At 41.7% G+C, this 24,256-nt stretch overlaps 1 protein-coding gene across 2 annotated transcripts in view; it reads right to left on the bottom strand.

The window, feature by feature from the left end:
• Nucleotides 1-24,256, bottom strand: part of FNDC3B (fibronectin type III domain containing 3B) — a 474,093-nt gene that overhangs the window by 358,992 nt on the left and 90,845 nt on the right. The window lies entirely within an intron of this gene.

Genomic DNA, 24,256 nt, shown 5'->3' with positions numbered 1-24,256 from the left:
GTGAAAGCTGGGCACTTCGGATACACATTCCATCTTTAGCAGGTCCATCTCCTGCCAATGCTCTTGTGAATTCCTTTTGGAGTGTTTTGCTTTACTGACTGGTGCCATTTCACGGCATACCAGATTGTGTCCATTTTAAACCGTTTTAATCTTTGTTTTTTCTTTCTTTCTTTCTGCTTGCATCCAATGCCAGGTTGATTGACTTTTTAAGTAATTACATTCAGTGTGTGGGAGTACTAAGGTAATATGTGGGTTTTAAATTGTGTGTTTTTTTTCTACACCCAAAAACTTTTTTGCCTGTAGCAAATGTTTTTTTTCTTATTAGACTGACAAGGGCCTGGCATTTTCCCAAACAAAGTTTTATTAAAAAACATTTCAAAACAACACAATTGCCTGAAGTCTGGCAGCGAACACCAGAACTATTGGATGTGCCTGTTCATTGTTATTGTGATGTAACAGGCATTAAACAGACCTACTTGCAGCACACACCAAGACAATCAGAGATAGCAGTTTTAAAACCTCCACTAGAAGAGCAAACAAATCAATTGTCTCCCTTGCTTAAGTCAAAGAACAACTTCAAGATCAGTTAATTTGCTTTACAATGGAAAGGAACCAGGAAGGCCAGGCATCTCTTCACAGACAAAAGACCCTGGTTTCCGCTGCAACGGTGCTCTTGCTTGTCAGTGGTGTCAGAGAAGCTGCCAACCCATCAACAAATTGAGCCATAATCTTGGGGAGTGCTTCCCAACTCTCCAATGCCAACTGGAGATCTGTGGTAGGTTCTAAAGTCATAATAAGCCTGGAGAACAACATGAATGAAGTGTTTAGAAAGCAAGAATGTCTGATGCCAGCTGCCAGCCTTTTGGCTTTATCGATGTTTGTTTTGACATGGCTTTGGTAAAACATTATTGGTATTGGTCAAGCTGTAGGATGCTCGCCATTATAAAATAAGCATTGGCTAAAAGCAAAAATATAATTTTGGGGTTTAACATTTTTTTGATGGCCATAATAGTGCATGTATAGCCACTGACTGAAGTGGCTGACCCACTTCCTTATGTTGTATGTTGCATGCAGTAGGGGGCAAAAGAACAATGTGAGTGACACTACAACTGTCTAATAGGTGAAGAGGCCTGACAGCATGCCCCCTTTCGGTAAGTATGTTTTACATATAACTTTGCTAAAATAAAACGGTCTTGGCTAATGACAAACCTAACAAACATTTGCAATGCAATGGGTCTCGTGTTTGCTTGAGTTAGAGCTATTAATGTTTCAAACTCCTAACCAGACTTTTCTTGCCAAATAAACTGAAGTCACATAGTTTCACATAAGCGAGCAGACGGCCGCCATGAGCGCGAAGCATACACACAAAAGGAAATAGAATTTCGCTTGCAGTGAAAAGTATCGGCAAAAGTGCAATTATCCATGTAACAGGGTCAATGTCATGAAAAACACTCGACTACTGCCCAGCGAGATCGCGCTGCCTATGAAATAAAGAGAAAAAGTAGTCCAGGAACTATATGGAAAACATTGAGCCTCGTATGTTTTCAGTAGTTGGCCAGTGTGCTCAAGGAGGGCTAAACACAAGAAAAGGCATGACGTGTGCATGTCTTTCACTAATGAAATCAAGCGAAGTTTAAAAGGCAAGCCCAGAATCAATCAAACTGATGGGCGTGACAGGGGCATGGTTAAAAGCCCATAGAGAGATTACACCAGGGACAGAGCGCTTTGGGCGCTCGACCCTAAAAAGGGCGGACAGGTTTTGTGGTGACTGCTCATATTACGAATGGGACAAGAATGCGATCTGCTGTTGATCAGAAGTTGTTCATCCACATCTTGGGCAAGGAGGTTGGTGATAAATCGGTAGTGCCCTCACAGATCTGACACTCTTCAGGCTGATGGACTTGCATAAGCCATGTGCTGTGAAAGGCAAATTCGGTCAAGGTTGACTTGCTCTCTTGAATTTGGAAAAAATAAATTCTGCATCAGTTGCACCAAATAGAAACAATATATTTCCAATTTGGTCAGGATCACTTTAGAGTCTACCTGCATCAACAAAAGGCTGACTTCTTCACACCAGTGATTAACGACTGGAAAAACAGCATAAAACAATGTTTTTTCACACTGTTCAAGTCATCTTCTACTTGGTTATCTGACTGCTAGAACAGTTGTGATGGGCCATTAGAACTTGTTGTGATGGACCATTAGAACTTGTTGTGATGGACCATTAGAACTTGAAATGATGTTTGATAGACAACACTCACAATATTAATCCAACTTTATGGGATTGAGTCGTCCATGTTTTAAGACAATCTTAGTGAGTGACTATAATCTACCTCTGAATTCTACTTCCTCCTCTTCCATGCACCCACTTTCAGCATTAAGGAGGTACCGTGGAATGTACTTTGGTTGCAAAGGGAAACTACAGGGAGTGCAGAATTATTAGGCAAGTTGTATTTTTGAGGATTAATTTTATTATTGAACAACAACCATGTTCTCAATGAACCCAAAAAACTCATTAATATCAAAGTTGAATATTTTTGGAAGTAGTTTTTAGTTTGTTTTTAGTTTTAGCTATGTTAGGGGGATATCTGTGTGTGCAGGTGACTATTACTGTGCATAATTATTAGGCAACTTAACAAAAAACAAATATATACCCATTTCAATTATTTATTATTACCAGTGAAACCAATATAACATCTCAACATTCACAAATATAAATTTCTGACATTCAAAAACAAAACAAAAACAAATCAGTGACCAATATAGCCACCTTTCTTTGCAAGGACACTCAAAAGCCTGCCATCCATGGATTCTGTCAGTGTTTTGATCTGTTCACCATCAACATTGCGTGCAGCAGCAACCACAGCCTCCCAGACACTGTTCAGAGAGGTGTACTGTTTTCCCTCCTTGTAAATCTCACATTTGATGATGGACCACAGGTTCTCAATGGGGTTCAGATCAGGTGAACAAGTAGGCCATGTCATTAGATTTCCTTCTTTTATACCCTTTCTTGCCAGCCACGCTGTGGAGTACTTGGACGCGTGTGATGGAGCATTGTCCTGCATGAAAATCATGTTTTTCTTGAAGGATGCAGACTTCTTCCTGTACCACTGCTTGAAGAAGGTGTCTTCCAGGAACTGGCAGTAGGACTGGGAGTTGAGCTTGACTCCATCCTCAACCCGAAAAGGCCCCACAAGCTCATCTTTGATGATACCAGCCCAAACCAGTACTCCACCTCCACCTTGCTGGCGTCTGAGTGGGACTGGAGCTCTCTGCCCTTTACCAATCCAGCCACGGGCCCATCCATCTTGCCCATCAAGACTCACTCTCATTTCATCAGTCCATAAAACCTTAGAAAAATCAGTCTTGAGATATTTCTTGGCCCAGTCTTGACGTTTCAGCTTGTGTGTCTTGTTCAGTGGTGGTCGTCTTTCAGCCTTTCTTACCTTGGCCATGTCTCTGAGTATTGCACACCTTGTGCTTTTGGGCACTCCAGTGATGTTGCAGCTCTGAAATATGGCCAAACTGGTGGCAAGTGGCATCGTGGCAGCTGCACGCTTGACTTTTCTCAGTTCATGGGCAGTTATTTTGCGCCTTGGTTTTTCCACACGCTTCTTGTGACCCTGTTGACTATTTTGAATGAAACGCTTGATTGTTCGATGATCACGCTTCAGAAGCTTTGCAATTTTAAGAGTGCTGCATCCCTCTGCAAGATATCTCACTATTTTGGACTTTTCTGAGCCTGTCAAGTCCTTCTTTTGACCCATTTTGCCAAAGGAAAGGAAGTTGCCTAATAATTATGCACACCTGATATAGGGTGTTGATGTCATTAGACCACACCCCTTCTCATTACAGAGATGCACATCACCTAATATGCTTAATTGGTAGTAGGCTTTCGAGCCTATACAGCTTGGAGTAAGACAACATGCATAAAGAGGATGATGTGGTCAAAATACTCATTTGCCTAATAATTCTGCACTCCCTGTACACTGGATGTCAGAACTGGAATCCAGGTACCCCCTTAAATAATTGGAGGGTCAAATTCAAACTCACACTCGTTTAGATTGCTTGACCAGTGTGCACATATTCTGCCCATTAAATCAGTCTGCATTGCAGCAATAAACATCCCTTCCCCTCCCCAACATTGATGGTCTTCGGGTGGAGAGGTCCTCGCTCAAGGACAGAAGTATTTAAGGAAAATGGTTTTGTTGATCTGAGACTCAAGTGGGCAAAAGGGATGCATCAAAAGACGTGAGCATTCACCACATCCAGCAAGTTTTGTTGTTGTGTTAAGAAATTTAGATCAATGATGTCTGTTCCACTCAGCATATTTATGTCCAAGCACCAACATGTTGGGTGAGTCTCTCTACCGATTACGGCCTGTATTTTGTGTTCATCATAAGAAAAACTCCATTGGCAAATGCCATTTATTATATAGGTCTGAGAAGGCTTCCAGTCACTTTCGGGATTAATACATATTAACTACAGATTAGATTTCATGACATTATGGAGGGAGGCCACAATTTGCAGAACAAAGGTAAAAACTAAAATAACTATGGAAACTGATGAGTTACGGATAACAATAGAAACTGAAAAAAGACCTGGCACAATGAAAGTGCTGTGTAGGAGATCCCGTTTGGGCAAGGACAGCACGTAAAAAAAGCACACACGCTTCAGTAAAAAGAAAAACGTTCCAAAATAATTAAGTCGGTCACAGGAATTACTTTGGAAAAGGAAACTTGTTCAATATTAATACCATTATATTGCATTTTTGTTCATAGTCAAATGCATGCCGTAAACAATTCTTTTTTTTTTTTTTTTAGACACAATGCAAGTTTCCAACACTATAGTAGTACAAAAACACGAATAGTGACTTAAGATAACTCGCTGTTTTCACCAACAATAATTTCCCACTTTTTGGTTGGAATTAAGCAGGAGCGGATTGCACCCCCCAAAATGGGTTGAAAAATCAAGTATGAGTCGCACCATCATCACCTCGACGTGTAAGAAACTTTGTAAATTTGTGACATTTTGGCAGTGTAAGTGACCACACCACAACCAATTCTCCATCTTGAATGTTGAAACATCGGCTGCAATTTAACTACCAACTGATTTTTCATCTGGATTATCGTCCCCTCGCACTGCTTCTCATGAACTGCCCCGGGAACATTTTTGAACTGATGCTACTTTTACAAAACAATTCTGTACTGGTGCTCTGGTCTCCTTTAGAATCTCTGAACAGTGCAACTTGCATTTTAACTCTGTCAGGCCCAGAATCATCTCACCGTCATGTCCCACCCGCCCCAAAGACTTCAACTTTCCCATCTTCTGCTCCATTCCTCACCCTTCCTGTTCCTTGGACCCCGTTTACCAGACCCATAAGCCCGGATACCCCTACTGCACTATTGTTCCATCTGGGGGTTTAGGAGGACTGGCCATCCAAAGCCAACCTCCTCATCCTCTCCCGAGATCTCCTCTTTACCGCTTCCTTGTCTCTTCTATTTTGTCATTGGTCCGTCCTTACAGGTGACCTTTAGGAGCTATAAAGCACTATACATACAGCCAAAACAGCTACTTCTGCTGAGTAGCACTTACTTTGAAAGTAGGTGACTTGCTTTATAGGTCGAGCATGGCCGCGCGCAAGCACTGCTGTTCCGACGTGTTGGTATGTATCAGGGCTTTTAACCACACCCACCGCACGGCCATCACTATCGCTCGTTAATGGGCTTGCCCTTCAAAAATCCTTTATTTTCATGGGAAATGCTTTACGTTTGTCCCTCCTTGGGGCAGTTTAGTTACGCTTTGGACATCGCCCCTGATACAAGGCTAATTGCACTTTTGCCAAGATGTCTGACTGCAAATAAACTTCTTTTTCTTTTTGTGTGCTGCTTCAAGCTATTGTCGAGGCGCTTTGAATCGGCTCGCTTATGTGAAACTGTATTACTTTTAATTTTTAATTTATGTGGCAAGAAAAGTCCGGTTAGGAGTTTTCTACGCTAATAGCTCTAACTCAAGAAAATGCGAGACCCATTGCTTTAAAAATGCTTGCTAATTTTGTGGACATTGTTCCAAATTCTTCAAATGTTGCGATCCCACTGCAGTTGCAAGACATCAGTTCAACACTCGGAAAAGGAACACCGAACAAACGCCGTAAATAAATGATGCCAAAGATGGGATTTTAGGGTACATTCATTCAAGTGCAAAGGCCAACAGAACATTGAATCAGACGACTAATGTGCTGAAAAAGTCATCTTTATACAGATAGATTTTTAAACAAAAGATGCAACAATGCACAATTTAATGTACACTGTGCCGCCCATTGAGGCCTACAATTCTAATCAAGTAAATGCCAAAAATCAAGCCAATAAACACGCAAAATAAATATTTGCTGGTTAATATTTCGAATAAGATAAACAGATAAGAGTGAGGCATCTCTTGCTGCTCACATCTGTAATGATCTTAAGGTTACAAGCTTGCAAGAGAGTTGCAACCTTACATTTTTACTATCCAAGACACTGGGAACAATTAAATTGTGAATGGCGGGTGGGAGGCCTTGGTGGATGACTAGAGTAGAGTAGAACTTAACACGCATCTGAAACACTCGCCCCGCAGGTGGGCTCGTGGCCCGACCGGTTCTCTATCCTTGCTCTTACACTCGCCTGGGATCTGGGAACAACTATTTTCCTGCCACAGAGATCTAGGCTCCAAGAGCCAGGCCGTCAATTAGTCCGGGTCGATCAACATCTAAATAACTCAAGCACTTACAATACACACCATTTAGCATTTGTTGATAAGGAGCATATATTTTATTTTACTTTAATTTATTTCATCCTACTTTATTTTACCGTATTGTATTGTAGAGTATTGTATTTCCCTTGTTTGACATTTGTACCCGATGTCACGTTTTATTTCCTTAAAACAATAAAAATCTCTTTATAAAAAAAGAAATAAAAAAAAATTGTGAATGGTGACACATTTTAATTGCAGTTCAATAACAAGCGCTATATCAAAAGAACCTTTATAATTATCAATATGAATTTTACACATTTATTAGGCACATATAAAACAACATTACATAAAGGGATGAGAGGAGGTTGCAACAGCTCTGACGCCATCACAAGCGCACCCCGGTTATCTGGGCGCGCCATCGGCAGCGTGGTGACATCATGGGCTGAGACCGCCGGCTGAAGGTCAGGCCAGCTATTCTCAGGTACCGGATAACACTAACGCACGCGCTTTTCTCAAAGCCCTTTTCCAGGCCGGCTTAGAATGGAAAAATAATGCACTTTCTAAAAACCTCTAAAAATAGGGCCGGGGAGTGTGACGACTTGACGTCAATCCTCACCTCCCTCACACACCCTTTGCTAATGCAAACAGTGTAGCACTAGATAAGGGGGGGGGGGGGGGGGGGGAGGGGCGAAACTAAACGCGGCTCTTCCCTAGCTTTACATACCGAGTGCACACGTCTTGGTGCACACACAGCAACATTATCATACGGTACTGGGCAGAGACAAAGGCCTGCAATGTATTCTTGACCTGCCCGTCTAGACGGGCAGAGCTTGGCTCACAAAGATGCTGCTGTGGCTTGCTTTGGTGTACTCCTGAACTGCAGGAGTAAGCCAAGAGTGCTCTCAACTTACTCCTGGAATTCAGTGCCCCTTGCACTGTAGGAGTAGGTCACACATTTTCATAGAAACCTTTTTTTGTGAATCTGGCCCAATGTCCCTCGAAACACATGGCCCTGTTAGAGTGCCATGATCTCATCCATCAGCATTCAAAGAACAAAGACATTTTGCTCGCATAGCCAGATATTTATTTTAATGATGTTAAGTGCTTTATCCAGCCTTGTTAAAGGAATGACTGCCATCGATCGCCGAGCTGTTGCATGAAGAGACCTATGGGTGGCTCACTGCGCTTGAAGAACTGCATTCTGCTTTTACTTGCCCGCCCAGCTGGTCCTCTGGTTGCCAAACATGATGTATTTCTATAATGTGCGGCATCACTTGTATTACCCTAAAGCTAGAGGCGGTGTTTGAGTTTATATGGCACTGGATTTATGCGACAGGGAAGGACCAAGTTATGTGGCAGGGAAGGACCAAGTTATGTAGAAGGGGATGACAAAATTATGCGGCAGGGAACGGCCAAATAATGCATAAAGGATTAATTGTACTGCAGAATGCGGCACGTTTTGTTGCAATATCACTTCTTTATTTTCTTACTTTTACACATGTGAATAGTGTCTGAGAAATGGTTCACCTCATTAATATCAACCTAAAGTTTAAAAACAGCCATCAGCAAACTGAGGTGGCCCGAAAATATTTGCAACATGTTAGCTTCACTGCAGCAACAAGTGCAGCGGTGTTTTTAGTAAATTTTGGTCCGTTTAAGTCAGAAACTAATTTTTTGTTCAAATCTGTAATTTATGCAGCAGACGAGGGATTATGAGCCGAATGTGGCAAATCCACAATTATGCAGAAAACGCTGCAGCTGCAGAACCGCATAGTTCCAGAGGAACACACGGGACTGATGGGCACATGCCTATGTGGATTTCATTTGTAATAATTCAGAGACCTGCCAGCTACAACTCCATCATTCCTTATTTTTTTTTTTTTTTTTTTTAAACTTTCGATGGACTTGCCAATCAAATGTTTCCATCTTCTACTTTTGACTTTTCTGAAAGCAGTTATCTTACTTAGACTACCCTCCATTTTGTGAACTGCCGTCAACTCCCGAAACAGGAAGTGACATCAGAAGTAGGCAGGAATTGTAGTCTGGAGCACAACAACGATGCCAAGTACAAGGTGTCACTATGGGTTAATATAACTTTTTACTTTGTGCGTCCAACTCTCCCAATTAAATCACTTCCTGATTCAAAAGTTGAAGAGGTTTCACAGAACGGCAGCCCATCATGAATGTTTAATGAACAGTTGAAAAGAAACAAATATAGGTTTTGACTGGGAAATCATACAGAGCCTAAATATTAAGAGAAAGGAACAGACAATTCTAGTTTTGAAAAATTCTGTGTCCAGGCTTGTTCCAAGGAAGTACACAAAGTGTGTGGGTGTGGCAAGCTAAGAAGCAAATATGTCATGAAGCATGTGGGAATTGGGTATGCTCTGTTGCCCCAGCTGTAGTTTGCATTAAAAACTTTAGTTATCACATATTCTCATTATCAGTCATATGGGTCAAGAATCGATGTGCAACATTGTGGATGATCGCCACCTTTAAATTATGCAAGTCTTCCGCTGCCCAGAATGTGGAATAACACCTTTTGCCAAGTCATAATGGCCGCTGGTCCACAGGTAGTTCCTTTTCCTTAAGGCGCGACCGGCTTCCCTCTTCTTCTCCACATGGTTTACCACAGGCCCCTAAGGCCGAGACAGGGATGGTAGATGGCAACATTGCTTTTTTTCTTTAGTTATACAGAATGCACCTCCATTCCCTCTCGAGTTCCAGCTTTTCGTCCACTTCCAAACATCCCAGCCCTAAATTCTAGATCACAGGTGGGATTCTAAGGTCTGGTCTTCCCATAATACGAAGGGGCTGTGTAGACCGAGTACCTTCCACTCAAGAGTGGGCCTGTCGTCTGGGAAGAAAGCAGAAGGGATCTGGACAGTAGTTTTCTGGTATTTCCTTAAGTTCTGTGGACAGGAGAGAACTTTCACAATGGACTAGAGGTGCCAGTTAAAAAAGAAAAAGAAAAAAAGCTTACATGAGCGATGCGCATGGAGACAGTGTTCTAGCGGATGGATTTGCACCCTGAATCACTGCTGCAGCATACGAGCAAAGGAAGAAGGAAGGACTGGTTTATACAACATTAAAATCAGTTAGCACACTTTTTGGAGGGCTTTAACAGCTTAAAATCGTGCGCTGCACCCTTACTGAGGAGAAAGGGCAATTAACAGTGGGTAATGCCTGACAGAATGTGGATAATAAGGTAATTAACAAATTAAAATCTAATCTCATCCAACACCGATCAACAAATTCCAGCTATCCCAGTATACTTGGTGTTTTTGCCTCAAGCTCTCACTGAGCTTCCAAAAGCAGCTTTTCTAAGCATTCTGATTGGTAGAGACAACCTCCGCATTCCTGGCATTTAATACATGCCACATTGACAGAGGACTACCACTTTTCTGAGATTAGTTCCTATTTCAGGCGTTGTATCAATTTCTATCTTTTTAAGCTTTTTAAGCCTCTTTCCGCTGTCAGGTGAACCAAAGAACACTTAGAAGGATGAAAACCAGCAATAATCACTGGAAAGAAATTGCAACCTTCTAATACTGTATGACAGGAAGTGCCTACTGTGGATCCAATGAAAAGCGCTCTGTTTTCTTAATCTCTCTATGTCTTCAGGATCGCACCTGTATTTCAAATGAGGTAACGAGGCTTGCTTACTGCATTTATAGTTGGTGGTTAAACCACTTTTAGCAGGTTAACCAAGTGAAGCCACCTCCCATACTCGGAGAACATTACACTGCATCTTTACACACGCGGGTTTGCATCACATGCTAGTGATCGCTCTAGTGCTCTCAGGCTTGGATTCTGCTAATGCCTCTTCTTGGGGGCCTTCAATACCTACCCTAAAAGATACAAATCCATAATGCTATGACGAAACAACGCCTATACCTGCTCTCTGAACACGCATCATCCCCACTATTCAAACTCTGCATTGTTGTTAAAATGCAAATAAAAATTTGAAAAAGGGAAAAAATTAAAAAAACCTTTACACTGGCCTAAAATTCTAAAACACATTTCATTTGGTTACATTTGTGTGGCTTTAGACCCTATTGCTTCAGTATTGGGGCAGAACTGCTAAGATCACTCATTTTGAGCTCGTTAAATTTAGAGGTTCCATCCTGTTTCAACCCCCTGATAATTTGCCTTTTTTATATATATATATATCCAGAACATACTTAAACGATTAATGGATAACTTTTTACAGCGCATTCAATGCATTCTTTATTAGTGAGCAGCTATAAGCGACCTACCAGTGCTTCCCATTCACAAATCTCGTTAGATGCCGATGCTGGATGTCCAAGGCTCTGTGGGACAAAGCTAGATGTAAGCTTGTATTAGCCCTCCCTTGAAAACTGTATTTTTATGTTATATTTAGGGCTGTAAAAAGGAAGAGTGAACTACTGTTTTCTCATCGAAATGGTCATCAACCTTCAAAGTGATTACCCATTGGCAATGAGCACCGACATTTAAGTCTGTCATCTTGAAAAGTCCCCAACTGGTTTAAGATCATTTATTTGCCCCCTGTGGTTGGGATTTTAAATGGAGTGTGTGCAAGTGTGTGTGCGCCCGGGAGTGCATTTTTTTGGTCTAATGGCATTATTAAGAATTTTTTTGTGTAGTAAGAGACAACAAATTCTTTTGTGGAATAAATTCAGTTCTCAAGTATTTATATCACGTGAATTTGATAATTAATGAACTATGTTTGTATAGAGTCGAAACTGAGTACTGTATTAGATTGACAATTTACATTTTGGGATCTGCTGTGTCGTTCATTGCTGCATATAACAGAGTTTTTCTGTCTTAATATTTCATAATTCCCCCTACTTGGGCCCTGAAGAATAACTTTTCTTGGAGTACCATACTAATTATGATGGCTAGCAGGCTGAACCAGGCTTCACAACCAACCTTCTTTCTTTATGAACTTCAGATCTTCCATCAAAGAAGGATCCCACAGAATAAAAAACAGTCAAACTTTTGAACATCCCTTAACTTTGAAAATTGCATGTTGGTGGCAGCCTCTTTCCATACAGGTATCTAAGCTTTGGAATTCTTAAACTGTGAAATGAAGGATAATTAACAATCATCTAGAACTCTGGAGAGTAATACAGCACTCAGCCTGCAGGATGGTACGGTACCGACATGCAACCGCAATCCTATACATCACTCTTTCACACCACCTTCAGGCCTTAGTGCTGATATAAGCCAGCTGTGACATGAAAGGAATTCACATTCCAACCCCATGTGTGACACCAAAATTCAACACATTGGCTACACTGTAACCCCACATTCTACGAAACCATGCAAACAAACAAATAGAAAAGCCACTCACTCAACCATCCAGAAGGAGCCTTGCGGCCCTGTTAGGGGGTAAAAAGCACTAGACACTATTGGCCTCATTACAAGTCTGGAGGTCACTAGACCGCCAGACTTGCGGGTAATGGTCATAACCCCTCCAATGCGGCTGTCCGACCGCCACATTACAACCCTGGTGGTCGGGCCACCAGGGAGCCACCATCTCTGCCAGGATCTGGAGGTGGCGGCGGTCCTAATCTGCCAGGGATTGCAACCCCCTTCTCCGGCAGCTGTTTCATGGCAGTTGCACAGCCATGAAAATTCTGGCGAAGAACAGGTGCAGGGGGCCCCAGGGGTGCCCCTGGACTTGGCATGGGCAGTGAAGGGGCCCCCCTGGCCAGCACCATCGCAATGTTCACTGTCTGCTCGGCAGACAGTGAACATTGTGAGGGTGGTGGTGCACCCTGCGCTCTACAGCATTGCCGCCGGCTCGATTACTAGCCGGAGACAATCAACGGGGCCGACGGGGAGGTAGCCAGTATGGCGGCAACCTACCCATCGGAAGTCCGGCAGACGGTGTAAACTGTTCGCTGAGATCATAGTCAGCCCCTATGTTAGATACCTTTCAGAGACCTGTAGGTTAGAATAACTAGTTAAAGAGTCACAAGCAAGTGTTCCACGTGCAAATCCCAAGCGCTGTAGGGGGAGGACTGGCATTGTACTTGAATGCAGTTAATCCCTAGTAACTGGCTGAAGCTGCAGCTGGAGTCCCTGTCCAGATTTAAAGGAAAACATCCTTCTCCCAGAGCCAAAACATTCAGAGTCAACTGAACCCTATGAGGAAACAATTAACTGTGAGTCTTTCCACATCCTCTAGTCCTGTGTGCGTCACTGGAAAACGTGTCACAAATATGTTGTTTCTTCCGTCTTTGTTAGGGATAAAAATGACTCTTAAATTTCACCTGTAAAGTTTGGCTTCTATGTTAGAAGACTGGAGAGCGTGACAGGAATGTGAGCTATTTTCCGCAAAGAGCCCACAGCCATGTATGTACAGTTCACATGCTTTACACAGAAGGACAGGGGTGTTTCTCGGTATTAGGCACCGTCTATAATTTATCTGTGTGTGCTGGGACACCTGTCAGATGCAGAAGACATTTCTTTCCCTGGACACATCTTTCTTTAGGGTGTAAGAGGTTCGGTCCTATCCCTTGTACTAAATTTGAGGTTCAAAACGCAGTGCAGGGCATCCCAGTCAGCGACAGAAACAAACAGAAACAAAAAAGCACATTCTTCCCCCACTGGTAGCGATTCTCCCCCAAAAGATGGAAATTCACTCCCGAAGGCTTACACTCATTTCTGAGAGAACTTCTGACATTCTGGCTTCCAATCACGTTTCCAGGAATCCTCCAAGGAAACAGAAACAGGTGCATTTTCCCAAGAGCAATTCTGAAAATCTTTTGAGAATTCCACGTTTTCCAAAATTTCAAGCATTTTGCCATTTGTCAATGTAAGTAAGCAGACTACAATTTCACAAACCCTTTGTAAAAGTGAAGTTATATAAAAAAAACGTTATTCCTTCCACAGGAACATGTTCCAAATTAAGTAACGCTCCCCCCTTCACTTCCAACTATTTTGGTTATAATCCTACCACATCCCTACCATGGATAAGTATATGTTCCTGCTTTTACCATGAGTAAACCTTCAACTGTACCATGGGAGGGAATCAGTGCTTAATTTCTAAATAGAAATGTGCCGGTGCTCAAAGCTCTCCTCTGAAAGTCCAGGCTGCTGAAATTAAATGTCCGAACACGGAGTACTGAGGCAGCGTAATCCTGAAGCCAGCTCGGGCTTCTTTAGTCCGTTTACAGCCACTCCCTGTCCCTTCAACTCACTCTTAAAGCTTTCTTGCTTTCTCCCATTGGGACGCTTTTTCGTTTTTCTCTCCCTCCGTCTTTCCTATATGTGTCTAATTGCTCACGGTAAATGATTGTAAAATAAGCGCCGGCCCTCCAAAATAAGTACCGGTGCTACGCCCCGGGAACAACAAGCACAAATTAAGCACTGGAGGGAATATGCTTCCAATCCTTTGTGAAAACTCTATACTCAACATGTTTGTGGGTGTGCACCTTTCCTGGCAAGGAAGGCCTATTCCTTAACCTCATGAGTCAATATTATCACATGTAAAATTACACCGTAGGGTTGCACTTTTGACACGTTAGCAAACCAGCTTGACAGTGTAAAATAACGCTTTTGCATGCATAGCAAGAACGCGTAACCATACAATAAGAATGCAAACCACTTTTATAATCGCGCTCACCAAAAATAATGCCTTCATAAAATAGCACAAGTAAATCATGTTTTAAGTATCAACACAGCATACTGCAACACAAAACTGCCTCCCGAACCCATACTTAATGAGATCATTAACAGTTCTGGTAATACTGCACTTTAAGCCTTAGGTGGATGCAGTATTACATATGCATAAATTAGTAATACCTTTCACCCATATTGGGAATGAAACCAGTTACCAAATGATAAACTGGCTACACCATAGTTGGTTTACAAAAAGCATTTATATATACACTTAAATACAGCAAAAATTATAGTACATCTCATGAAGCGTTGAATTACGCACAAAAGTAGTCCCCACAAACCATCTAAGAGATGCAATGACCGCAGCAGCAACAAACACCACACTACAAAGCCATTTAACAGATGGAATCAAAACCATCACAGTACACAGTACAAATTTAAGAGATGCAATGAAGATAGTAGCAAAAAATAGCACACACTGCAAATAAAGTAAAGATCAGACTTTGAAAAGGGATGGCAACAGACGAAAAAGTGAATGCTTAAACACAAAGTGCTTGAGGACGTGCTCGTATACAGTTTTCCACATATGAAAAAGTCAACTGTAAAACACCAAGTGCTGTAGGAAGCAGGAGTATTCGGTTTTCCACAGGAGAAAAGGTCAATGGTAAACCACAAAGTGCTAGAGGAAGTGCCTGTGTTCCGTCTAGCCAAACAATGTTGCACAAGTCGCAACATCAGGAGTTCAAACGTCTACGGGATGCATCTAATCAAAACAGCAATGTGTAAGAGCACATAAGTGCGTGTAGGTTTGCCTGAGAGAGATGAGGATAACTTGATCCTGCCAAAAATTGGAAACGTCAAGGTCAGGATATTACAGTGCGCAGATGACATCGTTCTTCTGGAGCACTTTAGAATCAGGATCCAGAAAGCATAAACTGCCCTCCACAGGTACAATGAGGCAAACAAAATGGTGGCAAACAAATCACAAACTAAAGTCATAGACTTCGAAAGGGCGATCAAAAACTTAAACCAAGATTGGATCCTGGGCCCACCAAAAATCAAAGGGTTAAGATCCTACAGTTATTTGGGAGTTTGGTTGTCTGCATATGGAGGAACCAAAATTCATTTGAGCCACCTCAAAGCAAAAGCCGAAATGATCATCACCAGAGTCTGCCGGCTCAACAACATAGTAGGTAGCCCTTCCTCAGTTCTAATTTGACGAGTACTCAGGGCATTCATCCTACCAGCAATAAATAAGGGTCATGAAGCTTTCCTGGGGATACTCACCAAAATAACAGAAAAACTGCAACTTAAACATACAAGAGGGCCTTCAGGTTCCCTCAATATATTAGAGGATGCTTGATCAGATTGGAACTCGGCATGGAGGGCCAAATGTGGGCTAACATAGGCGCCTTTGTAAAATATTACAGGATCATCAAAGCTCCGCTCAACACCCTGAAATGGGTCCTGCGACCCATCTTTGATTAGAAGATGAGCCTCTGGTTAAACTATTTAAATAGTTCACTCGATACTCCTTAAGTAGATGAGTCTGTATTGAATAAATCCTTACTCTCGTATGCTGAACTTAAAATCATCTTGAAAAAACAGATAATTTCATTGTCAATGTTAAATGAATGCCGAAACTAAAGACACACCAGTGCTAGAAGCAGTGGAGCTATATTACGCCAACAAACGTACACACTGTTTGATTCCACAACCCTACCTCCAGGGCTCGAATGGGTAAGCTTGACTTAAACAAATCATGGTTGCAAGGTTGATGGGCCTTCAGATCAAAGAAATGAACCCAAAATGGCCCTCCCATTCCATGATAGCTAATTGCAGGCTCTGTGGATAAAAATCAGAGCCGTTCAACCATCTATTATGTTTTTGCCCGGCACATCCTGCTAAAACCCCTGTTCTTAACCTATGGGTTGAGAACCGGCAATGAGACCAGGAATTTTGTTTTTACAATGGCGGAGCCAACTGACTGAGCAATTTCGGCAACTATGTCAGCCTCATACCTGAACTGCTCAAAGACTTCTGCAAGACTGTCTAGATCATTCTCTTCCAGTAAACCACTGATGGCAAGCAGTGCTCATTCCCTGAACCTGTGCATATTACACTACTGATGCTACTACTGTTTTCTATTTACGGTCTTTTATTGCGTCTTCTACACTGAATTTGTAACCTTTTGCGCTTTAGAACACTTGCCCTTTAGGATTACCCCAGTCACAGTTAAGCATTTTATATGTCGGCTGCTAACTTTAGGTTTTATTTAAAGGTTTCCTTTTTCTTAAATAATCATTAATTTTAATTGACTTGTTCCTTGTTTAGACTGTTTATCCTAAATCCTTCGCTAGTAAAAAATATGGTAAAGATTTTAATTAATCATACAATAAAGAATTTATGTGGGTAAGGTAGCTTGTGCAAGCCTCTTAAGGTATCCACCTGGAGGTATCCAGCACCAAACGCTGGCAGGTAAAGTACCCTAAACACTTGCCAGTCCATTGAATGAGTGCATGTGGGCCCTTTTTATTACAGTCCCAAGAATCAAGCCATGTGCAATGTGCAGTAAGGGTGTGGTAACCGTGGTAACTGTCACTGTTGCCGTCACTATCTTGTCTCACATGACACTCTTCTTCAAAGTCATAAATAGACCTTAAGTTGTGTAGAAAAAAAGCTGTAAACCAAAGCAAAATTAAGGGATGCCTAGTTCCTGAGGAGAAGCCGATTATGAGGGATTGAGTGATATTCAGATAATTCTAAAAGATATTACGCCACGCTTTGCAACTGCACTGGGTATTATACAAATTTAGACCGCAATTTAATAATACCAAGGCCAGATTAACAGGAAGAATTTCCTTCAAGCATACGATTATTGTTTGATTCTTTGACAATAATTTCTATATATAATATTCTTGTAAAACATTCTATCAGATAATTACAAAAATAGGGTATGTTTCATTGAAAATCTATTTTTTTCTGATGATTTAGTCTCAATCACATGGATTACATTGAAACGTCAACTTCACTGCAAAGAGTAGCAAGAGGTGGAACTTTCATTTAAAAGTTTTCAATAAAAGATGTTCAGTCTCAGTTTCTCAGAAATATACTGTGATGAAACAACAAAATACACATTGGTTCATGCATGTGAGACGGTTCATGCGTGCGACAGATGACATGAACAACAACACAGGCACCACAATCATGCCAAAACTCATGATGGTCACTGAGCATGTGGGCAAGGGCTATCAGTCAATATTGTTGTTACCACATACCAATGTGTCCAAACACATTTTTCTTGCCAGATTGCCCAATTTTGCAAATTAGTCGATGTTCCCGCAACTTCAGTAAGATTGAGCCAGGTCAATAACGGCCCACGCTTGTGTATGAATAGTCAATGAGCACCTTTCCTCATCCCTATCTAGGAAGCTCCATTTAGTTGATGCATGGATAAACTGAACAAGTTCAGTAATTGATTCCAAAATGTGACTCAGCTGCAGATCACAAGTTTAAATCAAGGCAAGCAACTTGGGCTTCCACCCTTCCTTGGATTATACACTGACCACTATTACATTTTTGTTCTACTACACCTTGAAACTGCTCAACTACTGTACTAAATACTATTAGAAAGGTTCTAAGGGAGGTAACTGGTGTATCCAAATGTCAACACTTACTTCCACATGGCCACTAGCTTGACGACCAGTTGTATGACTTCTTACAAAGTACAGGAGTTGATAAATTATCAAGCACATGCTGCACATAGCAACACGTAAGCGCTCACTCAGCAGATTCCCTTAAGGGCTGAGCACTGTCTATGGCACATTAATCATATTGGATGATAACAAGCAAAGAGGAAATAGGATGAACAAAGCACTCAGTCCAAGTGCTCTGATAGGCCATTCACTTGTTCTGCATTTATTTTATTCCCTTAGCTTTTTCCTATTCGAAACATAGAATTACTCACTTTGTGCATTTCGTGAATCTAACATGGTGATGACATACTTCCTCTTTTGTGCTACTGCTCGATTGATGCAGCCTTAAAAAAAAATCAGAAATTGTCAGTTGCAGCACTACTAGGCACAATAGGCCAATTCTGTGCCAAGACTTGGAAGTTCGACAAACTCCAGGTCTCCTTTAGGTACGAACTTATTATAAAGGCATATCTTGTAAATACCATAATATTATACTACTGTTCTTCACAAACATTCAATGGCTGCCAACTTCAAATGCTTATATCTTTTCAATGTTGTCCTAATGCAGACCACATAAGTCAAAATATCTTACATACTGTGATACATCTCTTACACTTCCTGATGTTGGACAGGATGTTATTCTATGTATTTATGTTTTGCTGGAAAGCGCTCTGACACTCTTTGGGAACCACTTTCTTCTGTTAGGCACCCACAAGCCATGGGAAAAAGAATGGAATAAAAATCTTCATTAAAGTTGGTGGCACAACAAAAACAATTATTGCCGATGTCATTTATTTCACACCAAGAGCCTCAACAAAAGGAACCGTGGTGTTCTTCAATGTTAGCATTCCTTTAAGGACATATTGAGAGCATGCCTCCACGGAGCCCAATCAGGCTCTGGTCTGTGAGCAAGTTTGGAAGGTTTTACCCTGGATGACCAAGGGCCTCCTCCAATGCCACACTAGTGCTTACACGTGTTAATGAACAATAATAACAACCGAGACATGCTCAGCCAAGAGAAGCCATCCGTGCGAACAGTGGGATGTAGACCAATAGTGCAACAAGGGCCCCCTCAGCCTGTGCGGGGGATAAAGGGGGGACTGAGGTCCATGTTGGCTGACAGCTCCTGAGTTAGTTCAGAGGGGGGGTGTAGAAGGTGAACACACAAACAACTGATTATTTACATCAGTCTGGACGAAAACAATCCAGTCTAGGCAAGAGTCAAGCATGGGCAGGAAGGCAGCATGTCACACTCTCTACAAGCAATGGTGGAGAGGTTCTCCTCTGGTCTCATCAAGGCAAACAACAGCTATGCCCATGCCGAAGCATGGAACACAACGAAGACGCAGTTAGTAAAACTGTCGACCAGAAAACCATACCTGAGCATTATGGGACGCAAACACTAAATCTCAAAGAAGCAGCACGTGGGATTTCTCAGCAAAAGGTGCCTACTGTTGAATGCAATTTCCCCATAGCAGGCACACATCCTGTAATGTCATTTATTTAGGGCCCTCAGACCGTCATGCCCCCATGGAAGGAACATGCATGACGCATGCTTATGTAAATCTGCAGTGCGGAACCCTCTTTAAAGTCAATGATTTCAAACAAGAGCTCAAAATAATATCATATTACAAAGGAAGCGTCACTTCATCAAGACTTTGTCAAACTTAAAAGAGACACCTCTTGCAGAGGTTTGATGATTAAAGAAGTGTTTCATCCTCTTTGAGAAGGCGGTTGCTTAGAGAACTATGCAGGCGATCAGCAACAGGCCACACACCAACATGAGACACATGCTGACTGTGACCACCAACCAACTTGTACAGGTTGGTGAGGGCCATATTTTAGCAGAATTAAAGCCTATAAGGTTGGGGGCTCACCCCTTTAGATAGTCTCTTTGTCAACAAGTATATAACACCCTTTTGTGATCTGTTGTTAGATTATGTGGCCTAACAGTCAGAGTTGCCAACTTTGGAACTGGGGAATTTGGTTCGAGTCTCTGTTTATGCTCAACTTCCTGTGAGTCTGGGGAAATTGCTTAATCACCCCCTGCCTATAAAATACGAATAAAAATTTAAAAAAGCTCTATCATTTTGTATTATCTGGAGCTCACGTAAAGCGCTCTAATACCTTTGGGCCATGTTCATCTATATAAAATTGCAAAAAAAAAAAAAAAAGGTGCTGTGCGGTTTCACCTTCATGCTGACAATACCCAGTTGGCACTGCCATTGTGAGGGAAGACTGCAGAAGGTAATGTAACATACCATAACATAACAAATATTCTGCCTTAAGAGACTCAAGGAGGAAGTCAATGCTGCAGGATAGCTGGTTGACCCTGAAACAAACAGTTAAACTGAGCTAGAAAGTGCTAGGGGCAAAAGTAGGGATCTTCTAATGCGGATAAGATTCACAACTGATAAGGCTGGAGAATTTCATGGCAACCAAGGCGCAATCTGGAAAATCCAAAGGGATCTTTCTCGATTACCAACTATCGGTGGAAAATCACATAACTTAATCAAATACATCAAATACAGATTTTGTGTCTGATCTGGCTTGAGTCGTGGACTTTCTTCAAGGAAAGGAATGGGGCCAACATTGTACAAGGAATAGCTAGATCAAGTAGATTTCTGTAGTAACATGTACTGAAAGACACCTAAGAAAATAATCTAAAAAGTAGGCTCTCGCCTTTCCGCAATTTTAAATTCAGTGCAGAGGGAGGGTCCAGGATCACTGGAAAGGCAGAACCACAAAACATTATCTGGTACAATCCCTGATGTCATTTGAGAATAGGTCTATTGAGTATCGCGAAAACGGGAAATAGGAGATTCAGGGGAGCTTACTACATACAAAGGGTACCAAGCTTACCTAGTTCCACTGGCAACAGTGAGACCAGGAAAACTTTTAATATAAATTCTGGACTGTTCCACTTGTATTTGGCTTGGACACAGTCAGGTGTATAATGTTCTACAAGTCCTTCTCGACGGGAGTCAACTGACCTGCTGGCCAGAGGTGAAATACGCAAACCTAGTTTATACTGAAAATGTAGATACATTTTTACACTTAGAAGCGTGTGCAATGCAGATTGAAAATCCATAATCCATTTAACTACTTCACTAACTACAGAGATAAGATAATATATCACCAACCTAATCCATGAAAGTGTGCACAATGTACTATGAAGGTGTGCTCGAAAGTGTCTTTGTGGTAGTGTCAAAGGCCCTTATATAATGTATAAATTCACACTCCAAGATTCAGAAGAATTTTGTGGCTATGGTGAACACCCGCCGCCCCCGAAAAAAATCTGTAAATTGCATCAAAGTCATGAAATTTCACTCTTTTGACTCTGTCCCAACAAATATAATTAAGTTATATAAATATTATTCTGTCCTAGTCATTAGTTAGTCCATACAAGTAGTAGGACGTTACAATTAGACAGAAGCAACTTGCAGGAGCACAACCCATTTATCACATGATCTATAAAATGACCATCAGAAGCCAGGACTTTGCTATCATTGTGCAACAGACTACCAAAAGGTCATGACATTTCCCCCGAAAAGAGGTACACTGCTGTACCATTGATGGCACATTCAGAGGGCACCTCTGTTTTGTGTGACTGCACTTTCTAAAGTGCCTGCATTAAACGTGGATTTCTCTGAGTTAGTGCATAAGCTGTAGACAGCACAGCTCTTAAACGGTAAGAAGTGGATGCATCTCTGTTTGTGAGCTGTTCTGTCTTCAGCACTACCTAACTTTGCGAAATTTCAACTTAAACGCATGCTCTCTAGAAACTGAAATCACAAAAAACAGGCACTCAGATGTTCCCTGTCCAAATGCACAAATTCATGAAACCTCATAACTTAAAGCATAGGGCAGTGGTTCCCAACCTGTGGCCCGGGGACCCCTGGGGGTCCACAAACCCTCCTCAAGGGGGCCGTAACTGCTTAGAAAATTAAATAATACTACCAGATTAGGGCCCCACCTTTCAGTAATGATTCAGTGGGGGGTCTCTGGATTCCATTAAAGATTCAATAGGGGTACCCAGGCTCCAGCAATGATAAATTGGGGGGTTTACAGAAGTCAAAAGGGTGGGAACCACTGGCATAAGTGATGCAAAGCATGCACCTTTTCTGCCCAACTGCATCATTGTATGTAATTTGCATACTACTTATACCAGCAATAGAAACAAAAAGTAGTCTGAATGTATTCTTGTTTGTGACCCCCAGACCCCCAAATAACGGGATTCTGTATTATGTCGATTTTACAATCATAAGCATCATACCTTAACACACTTAATAAACAGATGTTCACACTTCTGCAGACAATGAATTAAGGAGAACATGTATGTTTGTTCGTCGCATTAAATACATTCAAAGGCAGAAATGCAAAAACTGCAGCATAAACCTTATTCATTTCTGTGAGAAAGTGAATTATTAATTGGAGTGGATCATATTCCAGCACAAATACTAATGTTACTAACCTATGTGGCCCAGTCAAATGTTTCAACAATTAAAACCCGAGTTCAACCACTAGAACCTCTGGCACAGAGCAGACAGAATTAACTTAGAGAAAATGTATAAAGCATTTACAAGAACCAACAAAGTTAAAAGGTCAAAATGCAACACAATAAAAATACCACTGCAATTCATAAAAAGACAGAACAAATTAGAAAGCAAAATTAAAAAACCTATATGGGAACCGGAGATATGAATTTTTAAAGATTTACAGGAAAAAGTGCCAAGAAAGTTTAAAGCACCAATGATAGTCAATGGTTGCAGTAAACCGGGACAAAGGTGCAATTCCAGGCCGAGCATGATGGAATGCCATTCGGATACACCAAGTGGATTGGTCCTGGAGAAGGTATGGAAGCTAAAACGTTCAGAAAAATGTTTAAGTGCCACTGATCTGGAGGAAAACCTTTCAAAGGTTTCCAAGCTTTCTTTTGGTGTACAAACAAACACATGGGCATATTTTTAAGGTCTCAATGAGTTCATGGAAGGCACTAAAGAGGCTCACAGTGTGTTGGGCAGAGGCCAACAGCAGTGTGCAGTCCAAGTCCAGTTCCAGTAGGTCAGCTGGACACTTTTAGAAAAAGGTCTCTTGCAGCTTGTGTCCCTGTAGCCACACAGGAGGTCAGCTACCTGAACCTTGGTGTCCATTTTGTAGTCCTGGGTACAAGTAGGTGCAGATCCAGCCCTGCACAGGTCTCACTGGCAGGTGCAGTACTACTTCCGCACTACCAGAGGTCCAGAAAGTCTTCCGGGAGTTGCCATGGGTGCCAGATTTACGCCTGGCACTAGCTAATGGGTGGTTGTGTCTCTTGAACATTCCCTAACCAATTAGGTAAAGGTTCCCTATGCAACCCTAACCACTCTTCAGTAGTTTCTGTTTGCTTTACAGCAAATAAGTCCACAATACCACGCGCCTGAGCATTTTCAAGATGGTGAAAGTCTTTGGCCACACTAAACTTGGACTCCGAGGGCTGTTACTGTGTAGGGAGAGGACTATGGAAATCACAAGCATCCATCCACAAGTAACACTAACATCTAAGCACTATACCCACAGCGAACCCAGTAAGAGAAGACTGGCAGGACAAAAGAAGGGTCCTTCTGCATCCAGACGGGGAATACACAATAACTGTCCAGGCATACTGTTTCCTCCCTTTGAAGGGCGCAAATCTTTTACATGTGCTTGTGACATGTCATCAGGAGTTGACACTGCGGTGTCAAATGGAAGAGCAGTCCCAAATTTGTCAAATGTATTGAGCCCAGGAAAGTCATGCTGCCCATACAGGTCAACCTATTGTGTGCTCTTGGGTGGAATGTCACACTGCTTTCAAATCTCTTCACACGCTGAGCACATGCTGAGAGTTTGAAGGGGTAATGTTGATTTACCTATAGCTTCACAGTTCAGGCAGGTGAAGCTATAGTATAGTCTTATAAGAAAGTTAACAATCCAATCAATGAATAGCCAATTTCAACATATTTTAGGGGTCAGAGTTAATACACAGTGCATTGGGCATCAGTGCTCCAGGGTGCATACGCTAAAAAACAGCCATAAAAATCTGTGAAAAAATAAGAATGATCACACAAAAAAATATATTTTCTCACAATTTCATTAACAACTTCATCGACTTCATTCCTGACGTAAACCATTTTACGAAGCCTGCAATTGTTTCCCACCACTACCTCAAAATAACAAACAAAAAAGACATCACCCAAAAA

The sequence above is a fragment of the Pleurodeles waltl genome, chromosome 11 (genome assembly GCF_031143425.1).
Source record: "Pleurodeles waltl isolate 20211129_DDA chromosome 11, aPleWal1.hap1.20221129, whole genome shotgun sequence".
Taxonomy (NCBI): domain Eukaryota; kingdom Metazoa; phylum Chordata; class Amphibia; order Caudata; family Salamandridae; genus Pleurodeles; species Pleurodeles waltl.
Note: the sequence above shows the minus strand (reverse complement) of the source record. Positions and strands in the feature narration are given on the sequence as shown.